Source organism: Spermophilus citellus (genome assembly GCF_964194105.1).
Source record: "Spermophilus citellus genome assembly, chromosome: 16".
Classification (NCBI taxonomy): Eukaryota; Metazoa; Chordata; class Mammalia; order Rodentia; family Sciuridae; genus Spermophilus; species Spermophilus citellus.
The window spans coordinates 34488758-34503735 of NC_138196.1; the positions used below are offsets into that span (position 1 = coordinate 34488758).

General features: G+C 39.2%; 1 protein-coding gene and 1 long non-coding RNA gene across 5 annotated transcripts in view; one reads left to right on the forward strand and one right to left on the reverse strand.

The window, feature by feature from the left end:
- The window catches only part of LOC308634951, a 107191-nt gene that overhangs the window by 81954 nt on the left and 10259 nt on the right, over positions 1 to 14978 (reverse strand). The gene's annotated exons all lie outside the window — the stretch shown is intronic.
- The window catches only part of PLEKHA2 (pleckstrin homology domain containing A2), an 83105-nt gene continuing 79320 nt past the window's right edge, over positions 11194 to 14978 (forward strand). The window contains exon 1 of the mRNA XM_081269165.1: positions 11194 to 11252. The gene's annotated coding sequence lies outside the window, so the exon portion shown is untranslated. The remainder of the gene's footprint in view (positions 11253 to 14978) is intronic.

Here is a 14978-nt window from a genome sequence, read left to right on the forward strand (position 1 = left end):
TTCCTCTGGATGGATTTCTCGAGTGGGAATCATAGGTCAAAAATAAAAAATAAAGCTTTTGAAAATTGCTTATTCAAAAGAATTTAACAATCGCTGTTGCAAAAGGTCACTTATAATTTTGTTTCTTTAAATAAGTGCATGAACCAACGAAGGATTCCATTCAGTTGCATATGACAGTAACTCATTCACAATGACTGAACTCAAGCAGAATTTATACAGTGACTTGAAATGAAGCCTAGAAGGTGGTCGCAATTCACAGAGGCTTCATGATGGACTGATGTCGTAAGCACCTTCAGAGTGTCTGTTCCCCCATGTCCTGCAGTCTTTGGCATGTGGCTTTCACATCCCTGGCCGCACTTGTGTTCTGTCTCTTATCCGAGGATCTCCCTGTGGCTGGCTCCCTCACTTCCTTTATATTTTTCATCAAATGTCACCTTCTCTATGAGTCACTCTACTATTGAGCTAAATCCCCAGCCCTTTTTATTTTATTTTGAGAGAGGATCTCCAAGTTGCTGAGCTGGCTTTGAACTTGTGATCTTCTTGCCTCAGTCTCCCAAGTTCCTGGGTTATAGGTGCATACCACCATGTCTTGCTCCTAGTCACCCTTTCTAAAAGTACTTCCCTATCTCTTCCTGTCCCTCTTTACTACTCTATTTTCCTTCTTAGAATTTATTATTATTTAATATACTATTTGTATTTAGCCAGCTTTCTGTGGCTATAAAAAATGCCTGAGAAAATCAACTGATAAAGGAAAAAGGTTTATTTTGGCTCATAATTTTGAAGGTGTTAGATCATGATGAAGTGGTTCTGTTGTTTGGGGGCCTGTGGTTAGGCAGCACATTATAGGAGGAGCATGTGGTACAGCAAAACTTCTTAGGAGATGAAAAAAAAAAAGAGAGAGGAAGAGAAAGAACCTATGGTCCCACAATCCCCTTGAAGGTCATGTACCCAATGACCTAAGAGCTCCCATTAAGCCCCATCTCTCAAAATTTTCCACAACTTCCCAATAGTCCCAAGGGCTGGGAACCAACCCTTTAGTACATGGAACTTCAGTGTACACTTATCTAGCTCTAAACTTCAGCAATAGTTATATGCTTTTAATTATTTTTTTGGTGGTGCTGGGGATCAAACACAGGCCCTCACCTATGCTAGGTAAGTGTTCTACCATGGAGCTACATGCTCAACCCTATATTTTAATTATTATTTTGTTTTCTTTCTCCTCCCCTAGAAGGAGAGCTCCACAAGAGTATGGATTTATCTGTTTTGTTCATTAGCATATACATGTGCACACACGCGCACACACACACACAATTTCTAATTTCAGGAAAGACTAAGCTGAAACGACTTCCTTCTCCCTTTCTTTCTTCTTCCCTTCCTACTTCCTTCCCCCTTTTAAATTTGATGTGGCTTTATCAAAACTACACAGAAAGTTAATGACAAAGCCAGAGAACTGAAATCCTAGAGTCCTGAGTTTTTGGCCCTTTCTGCTACCATTCCTAAGCAAGAATGTTATTGACCCTGAAGGATTAGCATAATGGGCTGAAAGAGAAAATTTTGTGGTTGAATTTAGGTTTAACAAGCCTTTTGAAACAGGATGCTCATGAGGTCATCTGTTCAAGTCAGTAGTACAGTATTCTCAAATCCTTTAGTACCTTTTCTGAAGTTTCTGGGGAGGTAGGAGACTGAAATACATGTTTGTTCTGCTATCTTTAAACAATTCCTTATTATTCCTGAGCCTGGTTTTCTGAAATTTCCTTATAATGTAAAGATCAGTGTATGTAATATTTTTTAAAAGTATTATTTTAATAAAACAAATGTATGGGGCTCAGGGTGATAATTTAACACTTAGACTATTTTATTTTTTCTCTATTTAATATATATGTATACAGTGATAAAAAAATTATTGTGTATTAGTGTATTAGTATGATGATCAAATCAGGGTAGTTAACACTGCTTTCTCCTTAAACTTTAAAGCAATTTTTTTCAATTATAAAGTAATGATCATACATATTTGTGGAGTACAGAGTGATATTTCAATACATATATACAATATGTACTGATCAAATTGAGGTAACTGATATTTTCACCTACATTATTTTGTGTTGGAAGCCTTTGTGCTCCTCTCTTCGAGTTACTCATATAATAGGTTATTGTGAGCTATAGTCACCCTCTGTGCTGTGGAATATAACACATTGACATTTATGTAAAATAGGAGGTATAAATGTAATAGAAATTCTTATAGATGCACAGAAGGTCTCTGGAAGGACATAAGAAGCTCTAAGGATGATTTTGAGGAGAGGAAATCGAGGGCTGGGTGAAGAGGAAAGAGTGTAACCTAGTTACCACGCAACCCAATGATACTTTTGAATATGGTTGCAAAAGGATCAAAGAAAAAAACCAAACTCTTAATGTCAATGCATTGCCTCAGTGGTGAAATACTCATTGTTTCCAATGTAAAATGCTACTGAGCCAAAGTCCTACCAAGTCCCCACATTATGTAGCCCTGCCCATCTTTCTGACCTTTTTTTCTTTCTTTTTTGGAACCAGGGATAGAACCCAGGGGCACTTAACCATGGAGCCACATCCCTAGCCTTTTTCATATATATATATTTTTTAGAGACAGTCAAGGTCTTACTGAGTTGCCTAAGGCTTTGCTAAATTGCTGAGGCTGGCTTTGAACTTGCAATCTTTCTGTATCAGCCTCCTGAGCCACTGATATTACAGGCGTGTGCCACCGGGCCCAGCTCTGACTTATTTTCTACATATCTCCCCTTGCATACTCTGCTCTAGCAACAAGGGCCTTCACGCTATTCCTTGAACAAGTGGAATCTGTGCTAAACAGGGCCCTTGATTTACCTTCCCTTTGCCTGGAATCCTCTTCCCCAAGATCTTTGTGTGTCTTACTCTGTAACCTCATGCAAGCATCACTTCCCGAAGGGGGCTCTTTTCTAGAATCCCCTTTTAATGCCTGATCTCTTTATTCCTTTCACCTCCTCTCCTTTCTCCATTTTATTTTATTAAGTTTGTTTTAAGTTGTAGATGGACACATACCTTTATTTTATTTATTTATTTTTATGTGGTACTGAGGATTGAACCCAGTGCCTCATGCAGGCTAGGCAAGCGCTCTACCACTGAGCTACATCTCCAGCCCTCCATTTTAAATCATAAAATAATGTCACTTATTTATTTCCTTGCTTATGTAAGGTCCAGTAGGAAGGGAATATTTTCTTCCCTACTATATCCTGATAACCTAGAATCAGAGATTACCACAAAAAAGGCACTCGCTAAATTTCTTCTGATTGAATGAAGAAATGCATAAGTGAATTTATCAATGTGCTAATGCAAGGCAATACTGGACCTACCTAGTTCAGGAGGGCAAATGAGTTTCCTTCACTTACCAGCTCCCATCAATGCAGAACAGCTTGGAAACTAGACTGAGAAGATTTGAGGAATGACTCAGGTGATGATTAACCTTGTGGTTAATCAGCAATGTTGGCTATGGGCAAAGGAAGGGAAGACTGGTACATATGTCATCTAATTGCAAATACAGATAATCTGGTGGGTTTGGTTAAAGCAAAAGTCAGATCAAGAGCATTAGAATCCAATGTTCATTTTTGAATAATGAACTTGAGCCAGATGTGGTAGTGCATTCCTGTAATTCCAGCAACTTGGGAGGCTGAGGCAGGAGGATTACAAGTTCAAATCTAGTCTGAGCAACTTAACAAGACTCTGTCTCAAAATAAAAATAAAAAGGGCTGGGAGAGAACTGGCCTACCAGCTGGCCCTGGGTTTGATTTTCTGCACCACCACAAAACAAACTCTACCTTCAAAAACATGATGTTATCAAGCAAACCAAAAGATAATGCCTTCATTTCATATTTATTACATTTGCCTGCCTTCATTCACTGTTGAGAGGTTCATTGTTTAATAGTCTAGACCAAATAGTCAGAAAATCTTAAACTTATCAATTTATTTTTAAATGGATTTTTTTTAATGTGTGTGATGCTGAGGATCAAATCCAGGGTCTTATGCATGCTAGGCAAGCACACTACCACTGAACTATGTCCACAGCCCAATTAAAACATTTTTTGGTGCTGAGGTGGGATTGGATCCAGGGTCTAACATATGCTAAGCATGTTGCTATACTACTGACTGAACCCCAAGCCCCTCAGGCAGGGTTTTCACTTTTTCAAATGTCAGATTCACTAGGTTTCTGGGAGCCAGTGCTCAGGAGCCCCTAGAGCGCCCCCACTCCCAACACACTTAATATTAATTTTTCTCTTCGCTGGAGGCTTCAGTCAAACAGAACAACTATCTCCACTAGCCAGAAGCAGCAGTTTCTCACCCAGCTTTGATGCACACAAGAGAATCTGGGTGTGTGTCTTTAAAATATAGCTCTAACTTGAAATATACCATGAAAACTATCTAGCCAGGTTTGAGTCACAGATTCATCTGTGACCAGTCAAGTGAGCCAGCTGGGTAGGATACCATGATTGGTCTCAACTAGACCAGGTTCCTACTTGTAGCCAATCTACCATGAGTTACAGAAGAACATGGAGACTCCCCTTCGCGGACCCCTCCCTCCCAAGGGAGAAGGACTATTTCTCAGGGGAGTTGTGTCATGGGGAGTCAGCCATCTCCAAAAACAGGATATGTACTAATGTATCGGACATGCTAACCACTGGTGATCACACAACTTCTTTCTAGATTTCCCTTCCTCCCACATCACCCCCTCCTAATACTCATAACAAATGCTTGCTATCTTTTTCCCCCATAGTTACCAGGGATTCTATTTAAATTCAGTGACTCTGATGGAAATAATATTATTTTCTGGAACTTCTGAGCTTCATAGTGAGTGCAAACTGTGCAGGCCTGAGGAACCTTCTTACCAAAAGTCACCTGAACTGAAATCGGCATAGATGCTCCTTTCTTCATGAATTATTTCACCTGCAGTTGAGTTGCACATTATTTGACTTCCCTTTCCACACCTGTTGCCTGGTTCAGCCCTCTGCCACCTGGTGCTATTATTCCTCTGATATTTAACAACTCTACTGCCCTTCAGGGTGGTGTGGGGCCTCCAGCAGTCCTATTGATGTGTCCACCTATTTGTAAACAGTCATGGCTTTTACAGTGCTAGCACCTGGAAGGCCTGTAGCCATCAAACGGTCCAATACTTTATTTTGTAGGGGGAGAAAATGAGGTTAAAGGATTTGCTTAAAATCACCCAGTGTATTAGTAGTGGCAGAGCACAGCTAAAGTCTTGCTGTTTTCTGGTTTTTAATTCAGTATACTTTCAGGAACCAGAAAGAGCCCCCAGTAAAAATCAAATAAATAAATAGAGTGGTTGAGTATGTGTTTAACATGCTCAAGGCCTTGGGTTCAGTCCCAGCACAAATAAAGAAAGCTAGCTATATAGTACTCAGGCCCTTTGACCAAAGCCCCTAGTGCCTAAAAAAAATAAAAAATAAAAAATAAAATTAAAAAAATATATATATATACACACACACACACATACATGCATATAAAATTATTTTTTTTAAAGTAAACTCATCCCTTCTGCGAAGATTGTGCCCTGCAGGGCCATCATCAGAACAGGCCTCCCTCTGCTTGTCAGGCAGATGAGTCGCCCTCATGCTCAGCAGGGAACACAACTAACACCTTACTGATGGTCTCACTGATGGGCTTTCAGGATGAATACTTTAGACTGAGAAATTTATAAGCAATAGAAGTTTATTACTTACAGTTCTGGAAACTGAGAAGCCCAAGATCAAGGTGCCAGCAGATTTGGTGTCTGGCATGGGCTTAATTGTTTCGTAGATGGCACTTGGAAACACTTTACATTCAGTCTCTTTTATATAAAAGGGCATTAAATCCCATTCTTAATAAATCAAATAAAAATTTCATTTTAACTGCTTAAAGATGTCCCCAAGTCTCTTCCAGTTTACCCTGTGATTAAATAAGTATTATAATTATTGTGGGAAAAATGGGAGACATCAAGTCCAAGAGTTCAGAAGGAATCCAGTCTAGGGAGATTCTGTAGACTGATGCTGATTAATATCCACTTTGAGAAAACGAGGGCTTGGGGGGTGTCCTTACTTGACATACAAGAAACCGAGACCCTATAGCATGACAGAACAGGAGCTGCTAGGAGGAACAGAACTCAAAAGCATGTCTTACGGGCTTTAAGCTTATCATTATAGAAGCAACAAATGCACACGGTTTAAAAAGTCCAATAGCACTTCAAGGCTTGTAACAACAACAGCAGCAACAAAATAGTTCCTTGCTTCACTTGCTGCCTTCATTTGAGAGACAATCGCAAATCATTTTCCTTAAATGGTTTTTCAGATTCCATGTCTGCTTTTCAGAAGTCCGATAAATTCTGACGACTTCTCTCGAAGGTGGCCTGTGTCTTTCTGCCTGGCAGCTTTGGGGATCTTCCTTGTATCCCTGGAGTTCTGAAATGTCTGATTTCATTTACTGTGTGAGGCACTCAGGGAGCCTTTGTATTATAATGTGGAAACTGATATACTTCAGTTCTGGGATTCTATCTTGACTTAGTATCTCTATTTTCTCTTTTTGAAACTCTCATTTAGCTGACATTTCTCTTATTTGTTATCTTCAATAATTAACTGCACCTCTTGGATTTGTGTCCACTTTTTGTACCATTTTTTTTCATTTTTCCTACTTATCAATTTTTGACTCTGATAGATTTCCTCAACTTCATCTTTTAACTGACCCATTAAATCTTTTTAAAAAAAATTTAGACATTGATGGACCTTTATTTTGTTCATTTATTTATATGCGGTGCAGAGGATCAAACCTAGTGCCTCACACATGCTAGGTAATCGCTCTACCACTGAGCCACAACCCCAGCTCCCCATTAAATTATTTTCTGTCATTTTATTTGTTAACCTCCATGAGTTCTTTCTTATTCTCTGAATGTTCTAAGAAGCATCCTGAGATGTGTATGTGTGTGCGTGTGTATATATACACACACACATATATAAAATACACATATATATATTCCTGAGTTATATTTACATACATGCATATATAAATATGCATACACCAATACACACATATATATATACTCACATATATATTTTGAAATTTATTTTAAACTAATAAAAACAAAAATAGTATGTATTTATTGAATACTATGTGATGTTTAACTCAGGTTATAGATATGTATTTCCTCAAACATTTACCATGTCTTTATGGGGAAAATATTCAAAATCTATTCTTCTAGCTTCTGATGTGTATATTTTTAAAATTATCATTATTTTATTTTTTTTTGCACTGCTGGGAATTGAACCCAGGCTTGAGCATGCTAGGCATGTGCTCTACCACTGAGCTGTGTTTCCACCCCCAAATTATCATTTTAGAGCGAGTGAAATATCTCACTTCAATATGATTGTAGTTTTATTTTTCTCTCTCCCTGCACTGTCTCTGTTTCTTCTAAGTTCTCCTTTTCTCCCCATTTGTTTGTCTGGCTGTCTTTTACGTTGGAGGATTCCAACAAGAACCTGGAATGTTCGTTGGCTCTTGTTGGTTGATAGGCATTTATGAGAGATGCCCAAAGCTAGTTTGAAAGTGTTGAGTACACGTGAGGGGTTAAGACAGGTGGGCCGCACCACGTGCATGGCACTGAGAGACACAGATCTGCTTCTGTACAGGTTTTCTCTTGAACTGACAGTTTCCCAGGAGGCCACTCTTCCACACTCCTACCTGGGGACGGAAGCTGGGAAGGTATAAACCTTTTTCGGGATCTTCCAGTCGAGTTGGGACAGGGAGATGGGGGAGGGGTGGTGCATTCAGTATCCAGGTATTGGATGACTCCATACCCCTAATGTCAGTAAATCATCTTGTTTTTTGTCCTGTGTTTTTTGTCCTAAGCCCAGATCCTTTCCTGACTAGCCTCTCAATCACCTTCCTCCTCACCTCCACAGGCAAGCCTTCAGTCTTCCTGTTTTCAGCCCCGCCCAAATCTCCACCTCCTTTTACCCTTTTGACAGGTTCCTGGTGATCTAATCCCTGAGGCTGTCTAGGTTTTGGAGATGCAAAACAGCTGGTTTGCTCCCAACTCTGCCAGGCTGAGGAGATTTGTTTCCACTTATTTATTACATGTGTTTCTCAAACATTGAAAATTTCTGTTGGCAGTTGATGTTTTCACATTCTCTTTGTCCTTGAGTGTTTATGTCCCTTCTTCTCATTTATTGTCACTTTAGTGGAGGGTTAAGAGGCAGCTGGGATAACATTATGTGTTCAATTGATCTTAATTAACTGGGATCTCCATGTGCCTCCTTTGAACTCCACCTTCCAGCTTTCTGTGTTTTCTCTGTCCCTGTCTTCTTCCTTCCTTCCCCTTTCCCTCCCTTACTCCTTCCCTCTTTCCCTCCCCCTCATCCCCCTCTTTCTTGTCCTTCTTTCCCCCTCTTCGTCTTCCCTCTCTCCATCTTTCAGGATGCCTTTCCTTCTTCCCTACTTAAAGGGCATTAGGAAGACTGATGTTCTCTGCTTTTAAAAAATGTTTTGAATATAAATAGCACCTTGGAATCTGGCTTTAATTTGAACATGCCACGTTTCTGCAATAGACTCAGAAATACCAACAACTCCAGAATCTGTGCTCCCTAATCTTTTCCCTCTGTGCATTAACTGAAAAAAATTCTCTTTGGTATTTCTAGGAAGCAGAATATAGGCATTTTATCCATTTCAGGTCTGGCTACTCTTGCTCAGAGTTTGGATTTGGGGACCTTAACCCATAGAACAGAGGAAACAAGACAAAGAGTAACTTTTGACCCCAAAAAGGAAACAAGTCCAGGATAAGGGTGAGACCAAGAACTAATTAATTGATGAATTAATTCAACAGATAAATATTGAATATCTAGGTATTATCCTAGGTAGAGGGGCTATAAAATGAATAAGGCATTTAGAGTGGTGTTATTTGTGTAAATACACATACCTACTATATGCCAGGCGCTATATTAGACACTTTGACTTTATTTATTTTTCACAATGGCATTGTGTGTTAATCATTATTGCATCTATTTTAATAAAAGAAAACTGCCCCAATAGAGGAATGCACAAGTACTGTGAAGCCATTGGTCTTCATGTCTGTTTTGGTGCCACACCATGCTGTTTTTGTTACTATAGCTTGGTAGTATAATTTAAGGTCTGGTATTGTGATGCCTCCTGCATCACTTTTTGTGCTAAGGATTGCTTTGGCTAATCTGGGTCTCATATTTTTCCAGACGAATTTCATGACAGACATGAAGACCAATGAAGCAGAATAGAAGACACAGAGACACAACCAAATAAATACAGTTATCTCATCTTAGACAAAGACACCATAAGCATATGGAGAAAAGATAGCCTCTTCAACAAATGATGCTGGGAAAACAGGAAATCATATGTAATAGAATGAAATTGAACCCTATATATCTCACCTTGCACAAAACTCAACTCTAAGTGGATCAAAGACTTAGGCATTAGACCAGAGATTCTGCACTTAATAGAAGAAAAAGTAGGCCCAACTCTCCAACATGTTGGCCTGGGAACCAAATTCCTCAACAAACTCCTAATGCCAAGAAGTAAAATCAAGAATCTAAATAAATGGGATAGTATCAAACTGAAAAGCTTCTCCCCAGCAAAGGAAACGAACAGGAATGTGTACAGAGATCCTACAGATTTGGAAAAATCTTCACCTCCAGTACATATACAAAGAACTAAAAAAAACTTAACACTAGGAAAATAAATGACCCAATCAATAAATGGGCAAAAGAACTGAACAACAAACACTTCACAGAAGAAATATGAATGGTCAAAAAATATAAGAAAAAATGTTCAATATCTCTAGCAATTAGAGAAATGTAAATTAAAACTCATTCCAGTCAGAATGGCAGTTATAAAGAATACAAGTAACAAAAATGTTGGTGAGGATGTGGGGAGTAAGGTACTATCATATACACTGTTGGTTGGACTGCAAATTTGAGCACTATGGAAAGCCATATGGAGATTCATTAGAGAAACGTGGAATGGAACCATCAGTTGAGCTAGTTATCCCACTCCTCAGTTTATACCCAAAGAACTTAAAATCAGCATACCACAATGATGCAGCCACATCCATATTTATAGCACCTCAACTCACAATAGCCAAACTATGGAAACAACCTAGGTGTCCTTCAATGGATGAATGGGTAAAGAAAATGTGGTATCTATAGAGAATGAAATATTGCTCAGCCATAGAGAAAAATGAAATTATGGCATCTTCCAGTAAATGGGGAACTGAAGACTATCATGCTAAGTGAAATAAACCAATCCCCCCAAAACCAAAGACCAAATGTTCTCTCTGATTTGTGGATGCTAACCCCAAATAGAGGAGGCTGGGGAGGAGAATAATAGAAATAGATTGGACTGGACAGGGGGTAACAGAGGGAGGGGAGAGAAGAGGGGAATAGGAAGGACAGGTAGAATTAAATGGTCATAACTATCCTAGCCTTCTAACTCCACATTATGTATAAGAGTGGGAACCTAATAGAATAAGTTATACTTTATGTATGTATATTCTGCCAAAATACATTCTATTGTCACGTACAACTAAAAAATAAATAAAATAAAGTACTGTGAAACCAAAGAGATAAGATTTGTTTTGTTTTGTTTTGGCTGAGCATCACAGGAGGCTCTGTCTATCTGTTACAGGGGATTCTGCCTGAAACTGGCTCTTCATCCTTGGTCAGTTACCCTTTATCTCCTCCCTCTGCTCCCAAACCACAGAAAACTCTTAGACATGCCGTGCTTTTCCTTTTTCTTACTTTATCCTCCTCCTTTCCTTTTTCTTGTTAGTAAGAAAAATGTACCAGTGTTTCAAGACACTGGCTCAGGAAGGACCAAGAAACCGTTGGGGATGGGATTTACTGGGGTGGGCAGGTCTAGAGATTTTTTTTTTTTTTTTTTTTTTTTAAGAAAGGAAGATCCTGTTTCCCAGAGGACAGCCAGGCGAATCACATGGGTGAGCTGGGGAGAGGAAAAGCACACACACCCCACTCTCTGAACTTCATCCATTTTTTTTAAGCTCTAGTCTTTGAAACAGGAACTTGGCTTGTGTCTCCTGAACCCAAAGCACACATTTTGCCTTCCTCTTTTGTGCAGTCACCTTGTCCTTTGTCACTGTCAGGGGAGGTGGCTGCCACTGGCTGCTACAGAGCTGCCTACCTTTGTGCAGAGAGCCCGGTTCTTCCAAAGCCAGGGGTTGGGTAAGTGGAGGTCCCCTGGGGGGCTCTGGTCACTTTGGTTATCCTAAGAACTGGGTAGAGAAGGTTGCTAGGGGGTGAGGGATCTGAATTGCCTAGTATTGGGAAAAGGAGGTGGTGGGGTTGGGGGCAGGAGGCAGACTGGGATTTTGCCAAATACAGATGAAGCCAATGAGATCCAGAATAATCCCCAAAGGAGGGCCCTCCACACCCACAGGAAGGCCAAAAAAAGGCTTGAAATTCAAATTATTTTTGGTGCCTGGGAGATGAGAGGAGAGTGAGAGAGGGCAGCGGTAGTAAGTAGGAACTGAAGGGGGAAGGGAAGGGGAAAAAAAGGGAAGGTTCAGTCTGTACTTTTCCTAAGGAACAGCTCATAAGAGCACCAAACATGAGAAATATAGTTGGATGATTTGAATAATACTTTAAAATTTTGTATCTGTGGAGTAGACTATACAGAAGAATATTCACAAATTTTGTATCAATTTAGTTTCTGTGCTTAAAGAAATCTCTGCTCCCCCTCCTTTTTTAACTTCTACTTGTTTGGATGCTGGAGATGGAACGTAGGGCCTCAAGCATGCTAAGCACGCACTCTATCATTGAGTTACATTCTGGCCCCTGTGGGGTCATGTCTATTTTTTATTTACTTATTATTTTGAAAATAATTATTTATTGGTTTTTGCACGTGGGGATTTGAACCCAGGGCCTCACACATACTAGATAAGCATTCTACCACTGAACTACACCCTAGACCTACACAATTGTTTTATTTTTGATTAACATGTATTAATTATACAGAATCATGGGTTTCAGTGTGATACTTCCACACATGCATTCAGGGTGCACTGAACAAATCCAACTTCCCTCTCTCTACCCTCCTCCACACACACCCTTCCCAATCTCTAGTAATCACTATTCTACATTTGGGTCAATCTCTTTTTAGTTTCTACATATGAGAAAGAGCATGTGGTTCTGGTCTTTTTGTGTCTGGCTTATTTGATTTACCAATAATGTCCCCTAGTTCCACCCATTTTGCTGCAAATGACAGGATTTCATTCCTCATTGAACCCAGGGACTTGTGCACACAAGGCAAGTGCTCCACCCCTGAGCTACATCTCCAACCCACATCCCCTGTTTCTGAGATGACAGGACAGAGGGGTTTTGTCTACACTGTACCCATTTGCTCCCTCTGCTTCTCTTAAGCCCTTTTGATTGTGCTGGTTTCTATAAAAGTCCTTCTTCTTTCATGATGTCATGTTTTTGTTGCTTCTGCTTCCATTTTTGCTTTTGGTAAGAAAGATGGAGAACAGGTGGTGGTGGGGGGACATAAAAATGGACAGTACTGATGAAAGGTAAGAAAGTAATACTGCATTGGAGAATTAGGTAGAGGGAGACGGGAAAGTTCCCTTGGTCAGGTTCTTTATCCTGTTTAGGTCTCAGTTTTTCTCACCTCTAAAAAAGAATTATGTGGATTAGATAGGCTTGCCAGGTAGATACTGGACACCCAGTTAAATGTGAATTTCAGACAAAGAGCAAATAACTAAAAATCTGAATTACAATTCCATGCATTTAAAGTAGTTCCTTTTAAACCACCTTCTGCCAATGGTGTTTCAATAGCGGGTAAGCATAGAGCACACTGTTTTATGGGAATCAGTGTCTAGATCTGCCTGAGATAAAGTGGGGGCTGGTTTTACACTGGGTCTCCACTCTCCCATTTCCCCTTGCACACTAGGCATCTCTCTGGTTTATAAAAAAAGAGAGAGAGAGAGAGAAAGAAATCCAGGCCTTTCCCTGGGTTGTAAAAACCTCCAGGATCAAGATAAGGGACAATTAGAAATATCTGTGTTTTGAGAAAGTAAAAGGCTTTTATAACTGAGACGAATCATTTCATCATTTATTGCTTTCCATAAAGCTGGTCCACTGATAGATCAGCAGAATAATCTTTGTTTATAAGACATAATTTACTTTTTTAAGAACAGTTTGGGGTTTGCAGCACAATATAAAGTATAGAGAATTCCTATATATCTTTTTCCCCAACACATGCACAGCCTCCCCCATGGAATAATTTTTGGAAGAAGATAACTGATTGATATCTGTCATGTAACATGAAGGAGGTCTAAGAATTGAATGGCATTGCTAAGCAAGGTGCTGCTGAATAGTAAATTTCAGGTTCCTGGGCAAAGGTAGACTGGCCAGAGACCTTCACATAGGACTTGCATCCGTGGGGGATTTAGTTATTCCCGGCTCCCTTCTGAAGCCATTAAACCCTTTTAGGTTATATTCCCTTTTTCCTTTCCTGGACATCATTATAACAAAAATTCTTCCAGTCCTATCTATTTATTAATATGAACAAGGTTTCTCAGAGCCTCAGAAAAATGAGAAATAGGAATAGTATGGATACTAAACTCTGCTCATTCTTGCAATGAATAATGTTAGTGGATGGATACTTAAGCTCATTACATATATCTGTATATGTAAATACATAATATCCCTACATTTAAAAGTTCATCTTTATCCATCTCATTAAGGAAATAATTTCCAATACTATTTTACTGTTTCATGCTCAAAGATCAATAATATATATATATTTATCCTGTTATTCATAATTGTAATGATGGCTTAGTCTCAAAAAATGTTTTAACACTGAAAGCCTTATGGGTACAGGATAATTTTTTAAATTGTAAAATCAATTTACATATGCATTTTTGTTTCAGAAAAATGGCAGGGCAATCAATGAAAGATGTCCAGGCATCAAAATATCTGACATTTTGATATAATTCTTTGGAGAAAAGTGTACTTTAAGGAGGAAGGGGAATGATTTAACATTTTTGGCTGTCAAAGAATTACTTGTTCATTTTTAAAAATGAATGATGGTATCAAATGACTATGGTACTTAGATTCTAATGGGTACATTTATCAGAGTGATATAACAGTTTTATTTTAAAACTTGCCATGCTAACAATCTGCAAAATACATCCTTTACAAACACTGAAGTCTACCATTAGAAGATGTGAACGCCAACATAAACATATGTGAAGGCACACAGAGTTTTTCAGCATTTTTTTTTTTTTTTTACTGGATGTAGGTAAGAAAAAGTTTGAAGAACGCTGCTTGATACCATTCTCATACTGACATTCTTACTCATAACTACTCACTTCCTGTATTTCCAAAACCTTTATGACCTTGAACAATAGAAAGGTAGGCACCATCACCCCTCCAATCTCAGGGAATTCCTAACCTAAAGTTCTTTGTACCTCACCATGCCACCCATCTACTCTGAATTGGGTGGTAGTTACAGGGTCATAGTACAAAAGCTTAAATTGGAGTAACCGAAAATAAACCAGCCCCTAGACCTCATGGCTGAACTATTTCAAGAATATGTTGTTACATTTCAGTGGCCATGATCTGACTCATAGTGTACTCAGGAACATATAATTACAAGCTTTATTCTAACGAACTTCTGCAATGCTTGCTTGTCACCTCCTGCATGTAGGGGAGAGCTGCAAAGGAGTTTTATGGTAACTGGAATGATCTAATCAACCCCGATGTGTATCCTCAGGGAAGCGACTTTCTTGAATACCAGATGGGGTTCTGGTGGAGTTTCTCCAAGTATTTCTTTTTAAGGAAGGCAGACAAATGGTTGGAAGTGGCTACATGCCCAAAGGGCAATGGGAATGTTCATGGGGGCATCTCTGTAATAGGGACTGTAGCAGTAGAAGTGGGAGAGGAATG